The 16,157-nt window shown below is 41.7% G+C and overlaps 1 long non-coding RNA gene across 1 annotated transcript; it reads right to left on the minus strand.

Moving 5' to 3' along the window:
• Positions 1-1,056: 1,056 nt before the first annotated feature.
• Positions 1,057-15,769, minus strand: LOC116660030. Its single transcript, XR_004315383.1, has 3 exons — positions 15,759-15,769; positions 5,434-5,443; positions 1,057-1,117 (listed from the first exon to the last, which is right to left on the minus strand). It is a non-coding gene; the product is annotated as an uncharacterized LOC116660030 (long non-coding RNA).
• Between the last annotated feature and the right edge of the window lie 388 nt (positions 15,770-16,157).

Consider the following 16,157-nt stretch of genomic DNA (forward strand, 5'->3'; position numbering starts at 1 on the left):
CTAAAGAAGAAGGCAGTTGGCTTTGCATAATCTTATAATTAAACAGTTAAATCAATTAGATTAACTTGCTATTATGTTCTTTCAGGATTTATTTAGAACAAGGGCAATTATTTGAGGTCAAGGTTCAAAAAGAGGCAAATGGTAAGAAAACCTACTTCCAGTTCTCCTGTGAAAGGGGGAAGAGTGTATGAACATTTGATTCGAGGAAGACAAATGGGAGATGATCACAGGCTTCTGCCTTGGAGACTGCTGGACACAAAAATAGCCACCGTTCATGTATTAAGTTCTTTCTGTTTCAAACTGTACTTTGGTTTCAACACACAGTACATATGCATCTTCAGTTTGCTGACTCAGCTTGGATGGCCGGTCTTCCTGGTGGCCTTTAAGAACCCTAGGTCTGATGGGTATTCCGGACATGTGTCCCATAGTCCCTTGATGTTCCTCCCACCTTGTCATCCGCTCTACTTTTCACACTACACTGTGACTGTCTTTCCCTCTATTTACCACTGCATTCTCCACTGTCACCCCAACCCCTTGCAGAAAACCCCAATATTTATCTCATTCATCTTTCTATTCAAGTGCCTTCTAGAGCAGTGATGAGATGGATGTTTGATTAAATACATGAGTGACTGAAGGAAAGAATGAAGGATTGAAGCTTACTTGTCTCATGCGTGTGCTAAGTCAGGCACCAGGAGTCTTGGGAGAAGAGATCAACTGAATCCAGTAATTAAGACAAATTTGGTGGACGATGGATGTAAAGCACATCTTTAACATTTCAAATACTATCTTTAACAATATTAGTATTTCTTTTTTGTATCCTTGCCCAGTTTTAAAAGATCAAGCAACTATAAAATTAAAGATCATGCCCCATAATTTGGATTCCTGTAATTATGACACAGCCTGGGCTGAAACAAACAAACAAAAAATCAACAGGTAGTTTCAATACTAGAGGCTCCCCTACAAGCCTTTAAATATACAAAGAGTATACTTCACATTCCTAAAGTAAGGCATATTTCAAGTGTAGATCTTCCTTGATTTATGATGGGTTTATGGACTAATAAACCCATCGTAAGTTGAAAATAACTTAAGTCAAAAATGCACTGAATGCACCTAATCTCTGGACATCACAGCTTAGCCTCACCTACCTTAAGTGTGCTCAGAACACCTACATTAATTAGCCTGCAGTTGGGCAAAATCATCTAACCCAAAGCCTATTTATACTATAAAGTGTTGAACAGCTCATGCAATTTGTTGGATATTGCACTGAAAGTGAAAAACAGAATGGTTGTTGGGGTGCAGAATGGCTGTAAGTATATCCTTGTTTACTCTTGTGATGGCGTGGCCGACTGGGAGCTGTGACCGCCACTGTCCAGCGTCACATACCACCTGTCGCTGGCCCAGGAGAAGATCAAAATTCCAAATTCCAAATACAGTTTCTACCGAATACCTATCACTTTCACACATAAAGTCAAAAAACTGTTAAGTTGAACCATCGGACCATCATAAGCGTTATTCATAGCAATCTTATTATAAATGTGCTATTGTTGGTAAATTAATGTGGACAAAGATAGGGTTTTATGTTGGCTGCATTAATCATCTTCAGTTTTTGTGTTACTGTAAGTGGGAAGGCTATGGTGCAGGGTGGTGGAAGACAGATTTTCTTAGCCACCACCTCATAAGCCGTGTGACCTTGGGGGATTCATTTAGCCTGTCTGGTCCTTTGTTTCCTAAACTTTAAAATTAAGATAATGACATGCACAATACACCGAGGTTGCCTGTGACTAAATGCTGTAGGCGAAGCTGCTAACATAGTGCTTGGCATAGAAAATGCGCTTGGTGACTCTTTGCCATCCCCTGTCCCCTTTCCTATCAGTGTACCTTGACCTAGTAACACATTTACTTCTATGATTTTAGAATTCTGTCTTTGTACTAATTCAGACGGTCCTTTCTTCAATGGGCTTGAATTAGTGAGACTGACTTGTTCGTGGTTTTACAAGGACCCAGATGCTCAGCAATTTCTTCTCTTCTAGCTTATTGGACATTTGTGAATCACACTGCACAGGCAATAGCAGAATGTCTCATGGAGAAGCTCTTCTCAGAAAATATTTGGCCGGATTCCCAGGGCACACTGTAGTCAGAATGGCAAAGAAAACTTCTGACTTGACCACTGAACCAGAAGTCGGGAAACTTGAAAGCGATTTTGACTTCGCAGCATACTCCCTTTGCCAATCAAAGCCCAACCTCGCTGTGTCTTCATATTTTGGAAAAGGTCATCTTTCTCTGCCTCTTTTGGAGGAGACTGAGGCCTATAAAGGACTCTGAACTCACTTAAGAAAGACAAATACAAACATATAAAGTTTTATTGCCTTTGAAAACAATTCTCTTTACTCATTAAAGGGAGGTCTTGCTGTATCAGTACCAGCTGACCTCTCCGGGGTTAGTGAGTTGATGAAGCTCTGATTAAGGTTTTATGAGGCAATCTCTGTAACACAGCGCGGAGATCACCGGGGTACCTTCCTATTTCCTCATTCCATATTTCTTATTACAAATTAATTCAGTACTTTCATGAAACACTGTCCTTTTTTAATCCAATGGAAAAGAGATCCCTGTGCCTACTCTGTAAAGATAGCCTTTTCTGAATAATGCTGCTCATTGGAACCTACCAGTAGGGCAGGATAATGAAAGCCGGTTACAAGATGTATTAAGTATGCATACTCTGGAATGTCCTAGAAGAATCAAATCATTCAATGGCCCAAGTGTCTAAGGAACTAATGACATGGCAGAAATAAAGAAAGTGACCACTTCCTCATTGGAAAGATGAAGATACATTACTAATTTATCAGGGTCTCTTCTGAACTGCCTACCACCCAAATGGCAGTGGAGGCACCACAGGATAAAAATGCCTTTTTTGATGTGATGATATCTCTGACTCTCATGTATATATTTTTTGAAAGTGTTAAATCTATAGACTGGGGAAATTCTAGAATGTTCTTCCCTTGGAGGTGCTGCAGTAATGTCATGTCAGAGAGCGTGGACAGAAGTTGCCACTTAAGATGAGGAGGGAGGGAGAGACTGGCTCAGGATCTAGAAATAATTTCTGAGCTTCACAATGCTGAGCACTGCGATTACCCTTTGCGTGGGAACAAGGTGTGAAAACGCTGTCCAAAAGGCAGCAGTGATTTTTAAAATGAAAAAAAAAAAAAAAAGTGGGGGGCATCTAATTGGAGGAAGTTGAAAGACACTGATGTGAATGAAGTAGGTCGGCTCACAAGACGGTATGATTGAGCACTCACTATATACCAGGAACCGTGCTAGGCACATGGGATTCAGGAGAACACAAGCCACATAGGATTTTTTAGTTCACATTTCGTAGTAGTTAAGGGGGGCATACTGCAAGGAGTGATAAGTCTGTGATGAGATGCTGAGTGGAAATTCTTCTTTTATTCTGTAAATAAGACTAACATCCAAGGTTGAGAACTGTAGGGGCAAACACACCTCATTTTAAAAACAGCTCCAGGAGGAGCCAACGAGTAGAGTCCGACTTTTCCAGCTCCCGCAGGGTTCCATAAGAGGCTGCAAAACCTGCCTTGCCAAGTCATCGCACTCTCAATGTAAGGAGAGGAATGGGGAGAGAAGCGGGGGGGTTACAGCTCCAAACACCCTGAACACAACCCTTTAAAAAAAAAATCTGTCGCATGTATATAATGCTGTTTCTAAGTTAAAATTAACCATTCAGTTCCTCATTTTCTTTGTGTGAGTCTCAGAATGATCTGGAATATTCAGTAGGTCCACCTTGACCTAACAGGACTGTGTTCGAGGGCTCTGGGTGATGTTTTAGATTTAACACAGGCTTGTCCCTCTGTCAAGGATAACAAGAGTGGTTCGAAGCTGTCTGTGATGACGGTGAACTTCAGACGGGAGTATATACCCGTGCATCCAACAAGAAAAAGTGGGCAGGAGAAAAATGAGAAAGAATGGGTCTGAGGTAAGTTGTGTCAATTCATGGAAAATCAATGGAAGATTTTTTTTCCAAAAGATTAAAGGTAGAAGGATTAAGATGCAAAGAAGTTATTGTTGACAGTATTTCAGAGATAACACTGTGGATTCGGCAGTAGTTTAAGACTGTCCAGTGGAGGGGCTCGTTGGAGAAGAGAGAAAGGATGTGCAGAGGGAAGGAGACCCCAAAAGAACTTCTTATGTCAGAGAGTAAGTATCAGAGAAATGCTCCCTCTTTCCTTAACTAGAAAACCAGACAGTCTTTAAGGGGCAAATGCTGGTATTGAGAACATGAAGGAGAATGCAGATCTTCTGTCCACCTCTCCTTCCCCAGAGGGTGATTCATCACCCATCCTGCCCAAGAGAAAGCAATTTTACACGACTGGGTCAAATTTTCATATTACAGTTTGTGATGTGCATTTTTTTGAAGTCAGAATCCCATGTCCACAACATAGTTGGGAGGTTGGGGGGTGGGGGGACTGTTACAAAATAAGCCAGAGGCATGAAACTTCTTTAATCCTGAGTCCTGAGTAGGGTTCCTGGCCTGAAATACTCCTTTCTGACCCAATGTTCTGAACCAAACCTTAAAGGCCACATTTCTCCCATCCCTTTAGAACCCAGAACAGGCTTTGAGGAGCGAGATTCTTGCTGCTTCTCTCTGGAGTCCCACTCAGAAAACTCTGAGGTCTCCAGGAACAAAGGAACTTTACAAGAAGAGGTGACCTCTGAGCTAAAGACATTGGTCACAAGTCCTCTCCCCTAAAACTCTGAGCTGAAAAGTCTTTCCTTCAGATGTTTTTGAAATGCTCTTGGTAGGTTCAGTTAGTAAGTTACTTATGGAAGAATTTTGGAAATACATCCAAGTCTTTAACAAATGTTTCAACACCTAAAAATAATTTAATGGAAATAATCAAAGATGCAGAGATCTATATTCTGTGTTTTCCAAATGTATCATAAGATGCTGAAAACAAATTATACACTATAAATTAAATAAATTGTATCATGAGATAGACTGAAAAATTGTAGCACTCAGAAAACTATATAGCTATTCATGATCGCTTTTGTTAAAGAAAAACTACTAGAATATAAAAGAGAAGTTTCCTTTTCACACTGGTGGCTTCGTAAGGCACTGAACTATTTTAATAGTTTGATTTCTAGTCCCTTTACTTCTGCTAATATGCAGATTTAAATATATTCAAATAGGCATTTATTTCAAAATTTATATCTCCAATGACGATCCCACTTCTTCCCTCCAGAACCATGTACCATTTCTTATTTAAAATTTTTGTTTTGTGTGTTCCATCTGCACCGAAAACTCAATGTGTTGAAAACCAACTACCATTATGCCTATTTCAAGATACGGTACAGTCACCTTCAAGCCAGGAATCTCAGGGTCATTCTTGATTCATTCCTGATTCTTATCTTCCACACCTACACACTGAACACTCTGCTTCCTAAATGTGGCTGGGATTCGCCACGGTCATAACCCTAGCCAACAACTAGCTCTCATAGGAACCACTGGGAAAGCCTAAACGCTAGTCTCCACATCCAGTTTTGTCCTCCTGCAACCCGATCCTAATTCTGAGGAACATTTTCAGTGCATTTCATACAAACGGGCTTTCTGTTTCTTTCAGTACAAAAGGATGAATCCCTAACATTGTACAAAACACAGCCATTGGGTCCCCTGCTTTCTTTTGCTGCCACTCTTTCCTTCTAGAATGCATTTTTCTTTCTCACCCCAAGGATGTAATGTCCTTCTTTCTGTCATCCTTTTCTAGCCGCCAACATCCCCCCATCTAATCCTGCTATTCAGCTAACTCACTCCTTCCCACTGGTCCTCAGACACAGCAGTGGACGCTGTGGAACTGCAGCATGGTCCACGTATTCATATGGTGGTCCAAGTTCACGGTGCCTTTTGGTCCTGGGAACTAAACACCCATGCGGCAGCACCGACAGCCCTGCTTCACCTCAGGTCTCCGCCTGAGTGGCAGCGCGCGGGGAGCATCTGCCCAGCCCTCCCAGGCCCTCGGATGCCCATTCACACACCTGCAGAGCTCTGCCGTCTCATTTCCCCACAGCAGCCTGGCCTCCTCCACAGCCCATAACATTTGCAATTATTTGTTTAATGTCTCTCTTCCCCATTATACTGAAAGCCCCATAAAGTCGGAATCTCAGCGGTCTTGTTGGCTGTATCCCCAGAGCCTTCAACAGCGTCTGGAGCTGGTGGGTGCTCAGTAAATAACTGGCTCCAATTCACACCCTACACATAAACTCATGATTTAAAACATGATGTCACGGGGCCTTCCGTGTGCCCCCTTCTGAAGGACGTTGGGCTTACGATAGGAAGAGCATAGGGCCAACAAAACCGGCAGGAACAGACTCTGGAACACGTACGCATATATCTCCTGACATGCTGTAGTGCCAAGGCCAAGCCCAAAACTGAGGAAGGCAGAAGTCTCCTCCGGCACCTGTGTCTTTGGAAATCCCTCCTGCATGCTTTCTTTTTCTTCTCAGATTATCACTGTAAGTCTCTATTTATTTCTTTTCTCTATAATTCAGACCACTTTTCTCCTATGGGTCAGTTCAAGTTAAAGTCATTCTGGTTCTGATGATGATTTAACCCATAAGGCAGAACATAACCACATGACACTTAAACATGCAATTGTAGGAGAGATTGATGGTTATTTTGAATGTAATAAAAATTGATGTCAATAGTCATTCATTATGGATTAAAAGGCATGATACACTCTAAAAGTCATTGGAATGGTATCAGAGTAAGACCCGAACAATTAGGGTTGACGTTAAAAGAAAAAAAAAAGAGTAGCAGAAATGACTTCTAATTTGTGAAACACAGAACTGGCATGTGTATCTAGGCCTTATGAGGAATGAGAACTTTTTAGACCAGTTCAATTTTTAGAAATGTAAAACACACTCACATACATTCCCATGTATGAGCTCACACACACACACACACACACACACACACACACACTCGTACTCCTCCAAAGAATATACCATTTGAATAGGCGATATCTTTGTTGTTGAATCAACATCCATTAAAGATCAGTTTTATTTTTACGGTTATGTCTGTTTTGAGGATTAAACTTTCACAGAATTTGAAAAAGAAGATGCATTATTTTCCATGTTGCACATTAAGTGTCCCCTTAAAACTCATTAAGAGTTGCTTGAATTCACAAACTCTATGCTTGGTAGCAATGGGAAAAAAAAAAAAAAAAAAAGGATTTTCATCTTCTGTCAGCAAGGTCTACCTTAAGATCAGCTTGTCTTGTTAAAGTAGGTCTGAGTTACCTGTAAGATATTGTTAAGAGAAATCAAGTCAGCTTTGACACTTCATTTTATGTAGTAAAGGCTGGTTACCTCTATTCACTGACAGCTACTAATGAGAGATCACTTCCTAAGATCATTACTGGAAATAAGTTCCCTCGTAAAAATTCATCTATTGGTGCCACATAATGCAAACTTTCAATTATTCATCCATCTTATTTATTACCCTGCATGTGGGGCTTTTAAGCATCTAGCTGTCCAGATTTCAGAACGCATGTGTTTATGATCACTGAGAAAGAATTAACAGTTTAATACGCCTTTTCTCTGACACTTTAAATGTTACTTTTTAAAGAGGACTTTTTCATTTGGAGCATAAATTAAAATGTAATTGTACACAGTTATTACTCTCGTTTACCCAGATCAGAGCATTAAGAGAAGAGCAAGTCTTTATGGTACCAACATGTTTCTGTGTGGGTCTTATTTCTAATCATTATTTGTTCTTTATTTCAGGACAAGCTTGGAGTAACTTTGGTCTTTTCTTAAGGCCCTGGAGGCAAGGCACATTTTAGAGAAAGAGAACTTCTGTGCAGGGACAGCTTCATCAAAGAGTTCAGTCCAATTCTACTGAACACAGCAAATATGTTTCAAGCACTGACTACGTACATAGCACTGTGCCAGCTGGACTCAGGCCCCAGGTACCTGTCTCACAGATGTTACCCCTGGCCACAGGGGAGGTTAACTGGGCCAACGAACGACTCAGGTAAATGCAATGCTTGTGACCTCACGTTATCTGGTCAGTGAGCAGTATCTTCATTTCCAGGTGAAGCACTGTGACGTCACCCGTTTATCTATCTGATGTCCCTGGAAATAATTTATATTACACTGAGATTAATCACAATTACTCCACCCCCCCCAAATGTGATTAAATTTATCTTAGGCTGTCAGTTGTTAAGTTCTCTTGTTTCTCAAAAGGATTTATGCCTTTAGTATTTACTTCCCCGTTTCCATTTTCCTTTAGTTTTCTGTTTGAAGTTAATCCTTCTCCCGAAGAGAATGGAAAGTTGAACTGAGGAGTTCTTCCTTCTCTGCTGTCTGTTAACACGAGGCTGTCATCTTCAGAGGGCAGCTCTGCATTTCCCTTCTCTCTTCTGATATTTTCTAAATCTAAAATATACAATGGCAATCCTCTTCCCTTGACCTTCCTATTTCTCAGTAGTCTCTACTCACGCCACTGGAGCCTTTAGAAGAGGCGCCAACGGTGATGTACAAGCACTGGACTGAGAGTCGGCAGACCTGGTTTCTGATTCTCACCCTGCCCCTCCCGGCTGTAGGCTAAGACAGTTTCACTTCGCTGAGCCTCTTTTCTCACCTGTATAATGGGTTCAATAATCTCCACTGTGTCTTCCCCATAGATGGGAAAATGTAAGTAAAATTCTTTAAATATATTGAATATAATAATTACAAACATAACATTTTCTTATGTATGCTACTTATCTAGGTCAAATTTATGCATATATTTATATCAAATATATACACACACACAAACAAGTGTGTGTATCTGTGTGTGCTTGGTTATAAGCCCTTCATTATATCATAAATACAAGCCCTTGCAGAGTCACGTCTTGCTGAAGGAGCAGCCCCTGGTCACATGAACTCTTGCACACTTCCACTGGGGGGCAGCAGTGCGCGGTGGTGAAAGCACAGGGGCTGTGAAGCCAGACTTCCTGGGACTGAATACCACTCATCCAAACACTGCTGGTTATCTTTGGGAAAGTTACTTAACCTCCCTGCACCCCACTTTCCTTATTTGTAAAATGGGCTTAATAATTCAATCTACCTCACTGGAGTGTTCTGAGGATTCAATGATTAAATGCATTTAAAGCACTTCAAACAGTGACTGGCACGTGTAAGAATTCGGCAAGTATCAGCTGTTACTAGTGTTGTTACACAGTGAGAAGTCAGTCATTTAGACTTTCCAATGCTTTGCAAGCCATGTTTGTAGAAGGAGGTCATAAACTCTCCCGTCTAAATCTTTTGAATTTTGTTTGTCTAAAGTCTAGCATGATGCTAGAGGTACCTTTTCTAGTTGTCAAGGTAGAACTTATTTGATTTTAGAAAAGACAAAAATGTTATTTCTTGAGGATTAAGAACGATTTTATACCAATACTTGGGCTGAAAGTCATTTATTATAATGAGTACTTTGTAGAAATTAAGTGGCTTTATTTTTAATTATCATTATTAGGCAAGATATATGTCAAAAAAGGTAAAGTTCAACATAGAAGTGCATAGATTAAATATCCCTACTGTGAAATAGTAGATTTGAAATGACAGGTTGTTTTCATTTGATGGAATAATTCCATTTTTATTTTTTTCCTAAAAAAGTAGTCAGAGATGTGTATAAAGATTTATGTACTAGGTTCTTCAGTTTAAACCTTTCTGTGCAAAAATAAGGAATTTTTCAGTACATTGTGGTACAGTTACACAATAGAATATTGTTTATCCATTAAAATCATATTTTTGAAGAACGTATCTCAGTATTTATGATATAAAGCTAAATAAAAAGAAACATAATCTACAAACTTCTATAGATTAAAATGTGAAGTGTATGTACACATATTACATTAAAAAAAAGAGACTGTAAGTAAATGTACCATAACATAAAATGTAATTTTCTTGGTGGGAGAATTATGAATGTTTTTATTACTATCTTCTTCAGAATATGTATAAACAAACATATGTGCATATATTTATATTTGTGTTTTCCAAATTTTCAGTTTGCTATACTTTTAAAATATAAAAAGAAAAAAAACTGCCACAAAATATTTCAATTTTTTAGTCCATTCCATCTTCAGATAGATAAAATAAAATACTTAACTGGAAATCCATTTACACAAAGCCATCAGAAAAACAGTTCAGTCAGACACTTCTAACATTCTTCACTTGGACAAACCACACTTAACATGTCCCCAACAAAAAAACAGACATTCGTGGAAAGCGGGAAGCATTTTGTAGATTGGCACTTTCAGCAAACGTGGACCTAGAAGGCTGAGCTTTCTCTGCCAACACAAGAATGCTGGTTGCAGAAGAGGGTCAGAGGAGCCAGTTTCAGCAAGGGTGGAATGGGGAACCCCAGGCTAAGTCCCTGGGCAAGGAGGACCAAGGGGGAGGGGCTCGGGATCAGGAAGGAGGCAGCACTTGGCCATGGACTTAATTTTAGCACTTATTTCAGACAAACTATAGTTGTAGTGACATATTTTTACTACTACTAGAAAGAGAGGCAGATAAGCAAACTGACTCTGAACCTGACAGAGATACAGAGGAAGAGAGAGACAGAGACAGAGCCAGAGCCAGAGCCAGAGCCAGAGCCACGCAGGAGAGAAAGTGTGAAGTAGAGCTTGCGAACGAGGTCGGGAAAATTAATGCCAGTTAAACTATAAACAGCCTTCTCCACAGTACTTGTTTGGTCCTCTCGACTGATCTTTTAGTTGTAAAGTCCCAATGACAAGTGACAAACACCACCATCATGGCAACAGAAAGAATCTCAATACATTGTTAAGAAGAAGAACTTGCACAAAGAGAAAAAAAACAAAACCCGATATGCCCTCACTGTGATGGCACCTCAGATGGAAAGGTAAGAAATGGCGATCAGACAAAAGCTGACTGAGCTTTCCTTTTGAATCACATGGGACACTTCCTAATCTGTTCTGGCTACAAGTCACATGCGTCCAGTGAAGCAGAATTTACACCTGAGGAAAAGAAAAGCACGCAGCTTCACCCATGGAACAGGAAGTTGACAGGGTCAAAAACACACAGCTGGTAACTCTTACATTTTGTCCCCGGCTGCATCTTTATTAATGACTCACCCATTTTCTGGTAGATTTTTTCTGAAACGATTTTGTTTCCCTGGCTTTTGGGAGGTTTTAACATCATAAAGCCAAAAATAGTCAGATCCCACAGGAGCCGTCTTCTCAGAAGGCTGAAAGAATGAATTCCCTCAACCAGGGAAACGGACCCGTCATGCAAATTCGGGGCTATGTCAAAGGGAGACACCAAGGAAACGCTCTTCCCTCCCACCTGGCTTCCTTGCACCCGTCAGCGCAGCGCGGCTTCTGCTACTTGGGTTTAGGGCTGTTTGGGAGGGCTGAATGCAGAGACCCCAGAAAACGCGTCTCTCCCAAGTGTCCTGGACTCAAGTTATTTGGTTAAGACCTATTGTGCTGTTCTCTCCTCCACTAGGAAAAAAAAAAAGTCAACTCACAAGAGGAGCTGGTGTTTCCTTAGCAGGGCGGGGTACTACGCCACCCAGTCACCCACTGGGAGGGGCCCTGCGCAGGCACGGGTCTGCCCCGGGGGCGCTAACCCAGCTCTTCCCATTAGTTTGTGTCAAAAAAGACCTTCCAGGCCACAACTTCGGCTGCCGCGTTTGAGAAAAGGAGATCAGTGTTCAGTAAACTGGTCAACCGCGATTTGGCTCTAAATGTCTGTATGATGGAAACATTCAAGTAGGGGGAAAATAAAAACACAGGGGAGGAGGCAAACAGGCAAAGGGGTAGCACAAAGAATCAAACCGTCAGGATTTCTTGGCAGAAACGTTGCAGAACACGAGTGAGTGCTTGAGAAGAGCGGTACCCAGCTGAGGTCCGCCCAGTCTACCCAGCAAGCAGCTCTTCAACCCTGTCAAAAGTCTGCTTTTCTGCATTCTTAACTGGCAATCACAGACCACACTTTTGAATTTAAAAAAAAAAAAAAGCTTAAAGATCTGCATTAAACAATGGGTAAAGGAGGGAGGGTATACAGCTCAGTGGCAGAGCAGGTGCTTAGCAGGCACGAGGTCCTGGGTTCAATCCCCAGTACCTCCATTTAAAAATAAATTAAATAAGTAAATAAATAAATCTAATTACCTCTTCCCTGCTCAAAAGCAAACAAACGAAAAAAAAAACACAATGGGTTAAAATGTAAACCACATAAGTCAAAGCCAAGCAATTTCGTCTAATCATCTGATGTTGGAAAAACACATATTTAACTCTAAATGAGAGCTCCATGCCTCAGGAGTGCCCAGAGCTTGGCAAGTCAAAACGAGAACTTCTAAGCCCTCAAGGCTCACCAGAGCTTCGGGGCTTGTGGTCCAAACAGAAGGGCTGGCTGAAAAGAACAGTGCAAAATCCTGATACGCAGCCCCGTCTCCCCTCCTCCCCTCACTCTCCAATGACTGCATACCCCCTACCTAGTAAACCAACCTCCAAGCACTGAAAACAAAACTGAACGAATTAATAGACCCTGTTCTGCTTCATTATTTATGCCCTTCTCATGTACCACAGTAACCAAAGGATGCTCTTTGATGATGGTATCTCCAAAGAACATTACTATGATCATGGTATGTGCTCGGGAACCATAGATAATTAATCAGTCAAACTGAGAGATATGGATAAGAATAACTTTCGGATTTTGTGAAAGTAAATTTAATGCATAAAACCTGCTAGATAATGATTAATTAAATAGCCTCTTTACTCAGAGTTCAATCAGGGCATACACTCCAGCCAAGTGCAGACCTGTGGCTTCTCCCCACAGAAGAGTAAAGGGATGCCAAGTTTATTTTTGCTGCTTAGTTTTAAATCTTTCCTCCCAATTCTAACAGCTTAGGTATTTGTTGAAGAGGTTTGCCTGGCATGAAAGTTCTTCCTAATAAACCTAACAGGAGACGAGTCTTCAATTCATCTGACATATTTTCTACTTGTGATAAATTGTTGACTCTGTCCCGTCCAGATTCCTATTTGTGAAGTTAGGAGTGCAAAAAAAAAAAAAAAAAATTCATACTCCTAAAACCAGCAAAAACCATGGAAATGCCTAGAAGTAGTGTTCCTCGCATTTTCATAGGCGAGTCTTTACAAGGAAAAATTCACATGGTTTTAAGAAAGTCAGCGTCTTGTGGATGACAGAAGACCTAGCGATCTTTGCCTTCTACAGCAGCAAACCACGCACGATTCTCTGAGAGTGTAGAACGGAGAGGAAAAAGGAAGAGAGCATTGAGCGGCCTTTTGTTTCTCAGAAAAGAAGGGAGACCAACAAAGACCTGTTTCCTTTTCCCCTTTTGTCAAATGAAAGCTCTTCAGAGATGATTGAGCGCTTGTGTGCCGCTGTTTGAATCCGGCAGGATGCTATCCTGTGGGCCTTTGCTCTAAGTACACCAAAGGATGCTGATACTTTTGAAGGTTAAAACTACTTTGTGGTGCAGAGGGAACGTCTGTGAAGGTGTCTGGTCCTCTGTAGAAGAACACCATACTCTCCCCTCAGTTACAGCTTGCTTTACAGAAACGTATTTGGATGCTGGTTTAGCCATTTATCATAGACACGGCGGGGCCAGGATATTTGGGGACAGGGAAACCAAGTTCCAGAACGAACTAAAGAAGAAGAATATTCAGAGCGTGTCCCGCCCCACTTCCTGAGGATGCAGACTTATTTCTCACTAGGGTCGCACTGACAACCGAATCAGAGAGAGTTCGTATTTCGGGTCCATTTGCTCTCGCTGGGCCTCCCTCCTCTCTCACTGCAGTCTTCCTCTTGCACCTGGAAAACAGTTCTGAAGACCACCCTGCACTGTGCTCTGAGACCACTGCAAACTGGACAGAGGAGAAAACACTGAATTTGTTTATCTGTTTCTCCAAACATACTGGCTTTCTAGTATCAGCTCAGCACTACAAGAATACTGACTCTTCTCATTTATGTCACTCGTGAAAGACAAACAAACAGTTCTAATAATTACCATTTTTTAAAAGAAAGATGTTTAGAGAAAAGGTTGGAGGCTCTTTCTGGAAGATTAGCTCAACTAATCAGGGTGCAACAGAATAATTTTCATAAGATTTCTCTAATCATGTCAGAACATTTCAAAAGCTTGAGAATAGACAATAAAAGTAACCTCGTTCTTGGGCTGTGTGCATAAGCACGGAGCGTCTTCAGGCTTTAGAGAATACTGTTAGGATTTTGCAAGACCCTCTCAGTGAAGTCAAATCGTGTTGATGATGACATACTGGAGTTTTAAGTATAATGACATATTCCCCTTGGAAATAGCACTAGCTGAGCAATACGCTCTCCCCACACCTGCTCTTTAAGTCACCAGCAGCATATGTGGGATCGAATGGGCCTTTCACACTTGCTGGGTGATAAATGACATGCATGATAGGGAGGAAAGCGGACAGTGAAGCCGTCAAGTGTTGAGGAAGGGACAAGGCACCTTCTAATTTAGTGGGAGATTAGTTGAGCCATGGGGACAGTCTTGACTCCAAGGGTTTCCAGTGTTTAAGGATGTTGCTGTATACAGTAAAATCTCTGTCCCTGAGTTACAACCACACATGCCAAGAGCATCTCTAGCACGCAGTAGAGGAAATGATACATGACAGGAAGCTTCTGCGTAAAATCTACCCTTCCTTACACAGCTTATCAAGACAGCTGCACATTTTGCCTCTCCCTGCACAGGCAAACTGTTCAGGTAACCTAACTGCCAGCAATTTTTATACACCAGACAGCACTTTACACGGCTTATGTATTTAACAAGAACGGAATGAAGCTAATAGCCTTCTTAAGACCTACCTTTGCCCAGAGCAGCTCACAGCAAAGAGTAAGAGAGCCACATCTGGAGTGGGGCAGCTGCCGTGCGCCTCCAGGACGCCCAGGGGCGTCCGCAGCGAGTCGTGCAGGGCAAGTTCAAGTGCTGCGCAAGATGCTCACATGACGGAGCGCCAGCGTCTCAGACACAAAGCGCTGAATCTCGCTTTGGCCCCTGGCTACCCAAATTGAGCCTTTTGATTTAACCTCAAGCATTCAGAGGAAAAGCCCTGGGGGTATCGGCTTCCCATCTCAGAGAGCTATTTTTCTGAGCTGTTGAGTGTTCTGGAGAGACATACACACGGCGCAAACACGTGTGGCGGGGCCCTTGGGATTTTCCGTTGCCTCCATGATAGCGAAGATCAGGGTGCGAGGAAGTACAGACGCGAGCTGAACAGACAATTAATGACTGACTTTTAATTTAAGCCCTGCCGCTGCCTTCAGGTAAAACACACAGACGCCTGAAACTTCTAGGGTCGTGAAATTGTTCAGCGTTCCTCAGGGACCGACAGAAGTCTACACCTGCGCTTGGAGTGGCTGATACTACCCATAAAATAATTCTCGCTCGGTGGACACCGAAGAAGAAAGCTCTGTTTAAAATGAAAAAAAATTCCTTATTTTTCTGGACTGATTTTTTGGAGGGAGGGGGGATTGATTTTTTTTAAATCTCTGCCACTTATTGCTGAAAGTCTTTGATGCTTCCTTGGACAAAGACACATATCAATTATTCCTTTTTGTTTTCTTCAAAAACATGCCTTTTTTGGTTTGGTTCTGTGTTTATGTATAGTTATTTATTTGCCTAATCGTATTACAGAATAGCCGGTCACATCTCCTCTTTGGATATATGTGTACACGTGTGCACGTGCGCACGCACACACACACACAAATACCTGGGCACCCTCTGACAGTTACAAAGATGAAAAAGTGACGGCACTACCATGTGGGTAGAAATATTCCAAAATTCAGGCCGTAAATCCAGCAGCAGGAGGCACATCAGCATTTTTTCCCTTTTGCCAGCACAGCACAGCTTCTCCAGACACAAGCTGTTGCTGTTTTGTGCAGAAGTGGTGTGGCGGCGCCACAACAAACGATAAGGCTGTTTACTAGTGGCAAATTTAAAGCCTTTATGGCTTCTCAGAGTTTATCTCCCCAAGAATTTTCAGAGGCAAAGCTTGAAGAGAGTAGGGGATTTGGGGTTTTACCACCTTAGTGTAGAAAAGCTTAATGCCTCATTTGCTGGCCCAGACTTAGAATGAACTTCAGCAACCAGGCGGCCT

The sequence above is a fragment of the Camelus ferus genome, chromosome 26, assembly GCF_009834535.1.
Source record: "Camelus ferus isolate YT-003-E chromosome 26, BCGSAC_Cfer_1.0, whole genome shotgun sequence".
NCBI classification, from domain to species: domain Eukaryota; kingdom Metazoa; phylum Chordata; class Mammalia; order Artiodactyla; family Camelidae; genus Camelus; species Camelus ferus.